General features: G+C 46.5%; 1 pseudogene; it reads left to right on the top strand.

Annotated features, from left to right (window-relative positions):
• On the top strand, nucleotides 1-6903 carry LOC126061470 (carbonyl reductase [NADPH] 3-like; annotated as a pseudogene).
• The last annotated feature ends 290 nt before the right edge of the window (nucleotides 6904-7193 follow it).

The raw sequence follows: 7193 nt of genomic DNA, 5'->3' as shown, positions 1-7193 counted from the left end.
TCTCGGCCCAGGTGTGTTACGGTGCCTCTCCGGTTGTCTGTGCCTAGCCGCCGCCTCCCCACCCAGCCATGTCGTCCTGCAGGCCCCTGGCGCTGGTGACCGGCGCCAGCAAGGGTGTCGGCTTCGCCATCGCGCCCGAGATGCGTCGGCAGTTCTCGGGGGACGCGGTGCTCGCGCCTCGGGCTAGGCGGTGGGCTGCAGTGCAGGTTGGGGGCCTGAGCCCGCGCCTCCACCGGCTGGACATCGACGACCTGCAGAGACTTCCTGCGCCACGAGGACGGGGGCGTGCAGGTCAACGACGCAGGCCTGCCTTCAAGAGTAAGGGGCTGGGGGCGGGGGTCCCGGGGCGCCCACCTCGGAGAGAGGCTGCAGTGAGGCCCCTCGTGCCTGTGTGGTCGGGAGAGAGCTCCCTAGGGAAGGAGAAGAAGGGACTCAGGGAGACCCAAGTCTGCCTGGAGTCGGAGGGCTTTCCAACCCGAGGGACATTTCTGTTTCCCTGGCTGGGACTCTTGGGTGTCTTTCCAGGTTTTCTTGAAACAGTTCTTCCCAGACTGAACTTTAGAGAGTTGGGTGAACTGTTAATTTTGTATTTTGAAATAATCAAGAAATTGCAAAAAATAAAAATAAAAGATAAAAGTACAGAAGGTCGTGTGCACCCTGTGAATACAGAACATCATCGAAACCAGAAAATTGGCGTTGGCACAATACTTTCAGCCAGCGCCTTTACTCGAGTTCTCCAGATTTCACATTAACTCTTTTTTTTTTGGGGGGGGGGCTAATCGGGCTATGAAACTTTACCACATTGCTACAATTGATTAACTCGGTTCTTTTCTCCCCAGAAGATGCTGACCCACACCCTTTCGTACTCAAGCAGAGGTGATGCTGAAAAGAGACTTAGTACCTGAGCTGTCTGCACTCAGTTGCTGCCTCTAATAAGACCTCAAGGTAAGTCCGTGATGAGGAACACCGTTCTTAAGTGTGTAGCTTGCTGGAGCTGACCGCTGCCTGCCTCTGAGTCATCTACCCTTCTCCTGTTTCCTCACAGAGCCCCAGCTACGCTGGCCCCTTCCCTACGTCTCTGCCCGGCCAGGTGTAGTTCTGCTTCAGGACTTTGCATTCCCCTGAAGGCCATTGTGGGTTCTCCTCCCACAGATCTTTGCACACTTGGCTCTTTCTTATCCTTAAGGCCTCAGCTCAAAGGCCCCTCACATGTTAGATTCCCTTAGGATTCATCCATTGTTCTCTCTTTGCTCCTGTTCCCGTACCTATACCGTACCTATTTCCGTCGATTCAATTCTGACCCGTAGTGATCTTATTCAGTCCAGGGGAGCTGGATTCCAATTGGTGATTGGAGCTCTATTTGCCAATTCGTTAAGTAATTTTTCTAAACAATATTTTATTGTTTTCAGTGAAGGTTTACACAGTTAGGCTCCCATTCAACAATTTCTATACAAATTGTTCAGTGACATTGGTTACATTCTTCACAGTGTGTGAGCATTCTCATTATTTCTGTTCTTGTTGTTCTGTTTCCATTAATCTAGTTTTCCAGCCTTCTTACCTTCTCGTCTTTGCTTTAGAATAATTATTGACCATTTGGCCTCATATAGATGATTTTCTGAAGGCTCATAGTACTCATGGGTGATATTCTTTATTTTGTGAGCCAATCTGTTATTTAGCTACAGGTGACCTCAGGTCAATAGTTTCGGGGCATCCTACAGTCTCAACTGATCCACTAAGTCTGGATTTTTTAAGAATTTGAAGTTCTGTTATACATTTGCGTCCCATTGTTTCAGCATCCATCTGTTGTGGCCCTCATCAGAATGGCAGTGGTAGCTGGGCACCATCTGGTTCTTCAGTCTCAGGGTAGATAAGGCCATGATTCTTGTAGACTATTAGCCCTGTGGTCTAATGATTTGTGTAGACCGTTAGACCTGTAGCCTAGTTTCTTCTTTGAGCCTTTAGTTTCCTTCTTTGTCTTTTGCTCCAGACAAGTTGAGACCAACAGTTGTATCTTAGATGGTTGCTCACAAGTTTTTAAAACCCCTAAATAAAAATTTTAAAACAATAACAAAAACAAACAAAAATCCATTGTTGAGTCAGCCGATTCCAAGTCATAGCCACCCGATAGGACAGAGTAGAACTGCCCCATAGGCTTTCTAAGGAGCACCTTGTGGATTCGAACTGCCAACCTTTTGGTTAGGAGCTGTAGCGCTTAACCGCTACACCACCAGGGTTTCCAGATAAAAATTTTAAAACAATAATAAAAACAAAAACCAGTTGCTGCCGAGTCGGTACCGACTCATAGCAACCCCGTGTGAGTCAGAGTAGAACTTTGCTCCATTAGGTTTTAGTGGCTGAATTTCCAGAAGCAGATCGTCAGGCCTCTCTTCCAAGGCACTTCTGGGTAGACGTGAACCTCCAGTCTTCGGGTTGGCAGCTGAGCACGTTAACTGTTCGCACCACCTAGTGACTCCACCAGTGCATTAAACCAGTTGCCATCAAGTCGATTTGGACTCATGGGGACACCGTATATTCTAGAGCAGAATTGCTCAATGTGATTTCCATGGCTGTGACCTTTTGGAAGTAGATTGCCAGGACTTTCTTCCAAGGCACCTTTGGGTAGGTTTGAACTGTCAATCTTTCTGTTAGTAGCCCAGCACTTAAGCGTTTACACCATCAATTCATTAGGTCCTTCCAAATCTGTCACCTGCCCACAACACTCCCAGAGCTCCAGACCCACGTATTTGTCTTCCTGCCTCTCCATCTCCTCCTGACTGCCCCTCCCACCCTGCATATCTGAAACAAACATTTCCAAAGGGGCAGTCATCCTCTCTCTTCAGCCATCTTGTTCAGTGATCCCACCATCCACCCAGCAAGGATCCTGGAGGTCACCATGGCCCACCCCCTTAAAATCATTTACCAGGTCTTAAGAATTTGCCTGCCAGTTTCTCCCCAGTTTGTTGTCTCCGTCCCAGCTCCACCTCAGGTCCTCAGCCGTCATTTCTGGTCAAGTGCAAACCTCCCCGAGTGATGGCCTTTCTTGGGTCTTCCTTTCCCTGCATTGTCTGTACTGTCTCTGCAGACACTCCCCTTCTGAAAATCCATCAGGAACAAAGTCCAGGCTGCTTAGCATGTTTTATAGGAATCTCTGTGATCTGACCCTGCCTGAGTCTCGGCTCCTTTTAACTCCCTTTCAGCATGCTTAATGCTCGGGACGTAATCAATTACCTTGTTTTTTTTCTTATAAACTAATCCTTACCCCAAGGTCATGGGTGGGGAGGGCACACCACCCTAATAAATAGACATCAGTTAAGGCAAGTGGCCACCATTAGAAAGCTTAAAGTGAGTGGCTTTGAATTCAGTACATACGTGTACAGTTTGCTCTCTGGCCTGCTTTTGCGGGTTTCGTTCTCTCCACTTTCCTACCACTCCCCTCTTCTCCCTGTCTGGTTCCCCTCGAAGGCTGTATTTCTCCTAAGACTGGCTCAGTAGGGCCTCAAAGGGTGGCTCTTTCAAATGTCACCTGACTCTAACTCTCGCTAGCACTTGAAAGCAGGCCTAGAGCTGTGTATTGGTGTCCTAGGGTGTCTGCGACAAAGCATTACAACTTGGTGGCTTATAAGAACAGAAACTTACTTTCAGTTGTGGAAGAGTCTGAATTCAGGGTGTGTCTCTCCAGAGGCTCCAGGGGAGGATCCATATCCTTCCGGCTTCTGGTAGTCCAGGGTTCCTGGGCCTGCAGCTGTAGGATGACTCCATTGTCACATGGCTGTTTTCCCTCCATGTCTCTGTGTCTCTTCTCTCATAAGGACAGCATCCCTGGATTGGGACCCACCTGGCTTCAGCATGACCTTGTGTTGGCTTAATTGATAACATCCTCAAAGACCCTATTTCCAAAGAAAGTCATGCTCACAGATACCGGGGGTTAGGACTTCAACAAAAATTTTGCAGGGGACAAGATTCAATACATAACTAGCTCCTTGTGCAACCCTGTACCTTCTGCATACATTGGTCTTAGAGCTCACGCTTCCACCTGTCCATTTCACTTACTTAGCTGGGCTTTGGTAGTGCTTGCTGTGCTGGGGCATTGATGGATTTGCTAAGGCAGACTTTATTCAGACAGTTCATCTTGCCTGAGGAAAGCTAGAGTTTAATGCAAACTTAAGTACATGCTATATTCTTTTTACTGTGAGAGCAAAATTTTCTTTCCTTTTGAAATAGGACAGTTCTTCCATTTTGTTAGAAAAAGGTAGCCACGATGGTTCCTGTTGTTGTTCTAGCACTCTTTGGGAGAAAATTCAGAAAAATGCCCAAGCAGGGTAAAAAAAAAAAAAGGAAATACTGTCCTTTCTCCCCTGCCTTCGTCTCCTGGGGCTGCTGGAACACAGATACAAGTAGATGGCTTTGAAGACTACGAATGTATTTTCTCACAGTTCAGGAGACTAGAAGTTCAAATTCGGGGCACTAGCTGCAGGGAGGCTGTCTGTCGGCTCTGGGGGAAGATCCTCGTCTCTTCTAGCACTCCTGAGTCCCTTGGCTATATCTTCCCACTTTGTGCTTGCTTGTCTCTGTACCTGTGCTGTTGCTTACAACTCAGAAGTGGTCAGATTTAGGCCACGCCCTCCATAACAAAGAAAACCCAATTCCCAAATGGACTTGGGGGTTAGGATTCCAACACATATTTTGGGGGGGAGGTGGGGGTACAATTCAATCCATAGCATCCCGATATCTCAGAACCTGGGGCACAAAAAACAACCACATGACCTCTGTGGGTGGCAGAAAATGTCCACAAGAGGAATATTCAGTGTACTGTTTCGTGTGGAGAAGGAGAAGAGGAACGGGTGTTGTGACCTGAAGGGTTACCGAGGGATAATTGTTGACAGATAGATGTGGATTTCTTTTTATTTTTTAATCCTTTATTTAAAAACAAAATTATTAAGAAATACTCTAGCCACACAAAAAGATAAGAATACTGCTACAACCCACATGTATCCACCACCCAACTAAAAAACAAGACACAAATGCCGTAAGCCCCTTAGCCCCTTCCTAACTTGTTTCTTTCATATTGCCCCAAACTATTGTGCTGAATTTGGAAAAATGCTTTATTTAATGCTGGTAGGCTCAGGATATATATATTTTTTTAAGTTATATTTTGTATATTTTTTGAAAAGTAGGTGTTAAAAACCCTGATTTCAAGAGGTACTGCTTTTCAGCTTTCTAAAATCTGAAAATCACTGGAGGATAGTAGGAAAAATTACAGTAGTAAAGGGCTCTCCTGTCCCCAATCAAGAGGAAGTCCCTTTCCCTCAGTTGTCACACTGCCACAGTGGGTGGCTTTGAAGAACAAATCTATTTTCTCACAATTTTGGACTCTAAAAGTCTAGATCAGGGCCTTGGCCATGTCAATTTTCTGTGGGTCTCTCCTAGTTTCCAGTGTCTGGTGGCTGGCCTTGGTCTTCCTTTGCTTGTAGACGGGCCCTTACATGGCCTCTGTCTTCCCCCTGTGTGTGTCTCTGTGTCTAGTCTGCTCTTTTTATAACTCAGAGGGATTAGGCTTAGGACACAGCTTACATTAATGTGACCTCATTAACACCACAGAAGAAAAACCCTCTTTCCATATAGGATCAGGTCCACAGATACAGGGGATAGGACTTTAATACATGTTTTCGGCGGACACAGTTCAGTCCATAACATCTAATACTTTGTGATTCTGTAACGGGTGGATGGAGCAGACACTATCTGATGCCATGTGCTAGGCTTGTTTTATATATTTTCCCATTTTACTGAGGAGAGCATTGAGGCATAAACTATCTCAAGGTCACATGCACGGTGGGATCTAGACTAGGTCCTGTCACTTCCCAAGCAAATTGTTTTCCCCCCTGCACAGCAATTCTCAGGCGTTTTTTTTTTTACTGAGGGAACCTTTATTCAAGTAAAGCCATACCTAGGAGGCCAGTGTGACAAATGATGGAAAGGGACTCCCCCGTATTTTTCTCCACAGTGGCCTCCAAGATGTCTCAGGGAAACCCAAAGGGCTCCAGGAGGCAGGAGATTTTAAAAGCACTGCAGTGAATGGTGACGGATGCGTAGCATTCCAGAAACCTTGACAGCAGGTAATCCTGGAATAAGGAAAGATAGAGGGAATGCGATGAGCATAAAATCTTAAAAGGTCTAGAGAAGCCAGATGTAGACTTAGTTCCTCTACCTAGACTGTTAGAATCAAGTAAAGTTTTCGAGGTTTGTTATTGGAGAGATGACACCTTTACAAGTATCCCTTGTTATCCCAGCCCACTTGGCTCCTCATTTTGAACACTGATAGTTTGGAGAGCGAAGCCCCAGTACTGGGGCCTCATGGGCATTTACAGGACTGTATGGGGGCCAGTTGCTCCACAGACAGTTGGGGTTCAGTGTACAGTTCAGTGGCATAAAGTGCATTCACAGTGCTTTACAATCATCATCACCATCTAATTGCAGAACTTTTTCGTCACCCCAAAAGGAAATGTTACGTTTTTTTAATGTAATAATCACGTGAAAACATTGCCGTTTTTGTACCATCAAGAGCCTAATAGATGCTTGGCGATCTTGGTGTTTTGGTATTGGTCCTTCTGTGCATGTAACCATGTGTGTTGTGTTTTAGGCAGCATGGTGAATGTGTCGAATCTGGTTAGTCTCAGAGCCCCTAAATCCTGCAGCCCGGAGCTGCAGCAGAAGTTACTGAGTGAGACCATTGCGAAGGAGGGGCTGGTGGTGCTCGTGAACAAGTTTGGAAAGATACAAAGAATGGAGTGCACCAGATAGAGGGCTGGTCCTGCCCAGAATCTACCCCAGGAACCTGAGCAAGCAGAGGAGAGGCGACAAGATCCTCCTGAATACCTGCTGCCCAGGGTGGGCAAGAAGTGACATGACGGGGCCCAAGGCCACCAACAGCCCAGAAGAGGGAGCAGAGGTCCCCGTGTACTTGGCTCTTTTTCCCTCAGATGCTGAGGGGCTTCGCGGACAGTTAGAAAAGAGTTGAGCAGTGGTGGGCTTCACTCACAGCCCCAGTCTTAGGCACCATTTTGTTCCTGTCCTGATTAAACCACAGGGCATTTAATACTTGCCAACAACATCCCTGTCACGCACAACTTTCAGTTGCCTATGAAATCTATGAATTCTTTCATGATTTCCTTCATGATATTTTGTAGGGGAAAAAT

This window comes from Elephas maximus, chromosome 18 (genome assembly GCF_024166365.1).
Source record: "Elephas maximus indicus isolate mEleMax1 chromosome 18, mEleMax1 primary haplotype, whole genome shotgun sequence".
Taxonomy (NCBI): domain Eukaryota; kingdom Metazoa; phylum Chordata; class Mammalia; order Proboscidea; family Elephantidae; genus Elephas; species Elephas maximus.
Note: the sequence above shows the minus strand (reverse complement) of the source record. Positions and strands in the feature narration are given on the sequence as shown.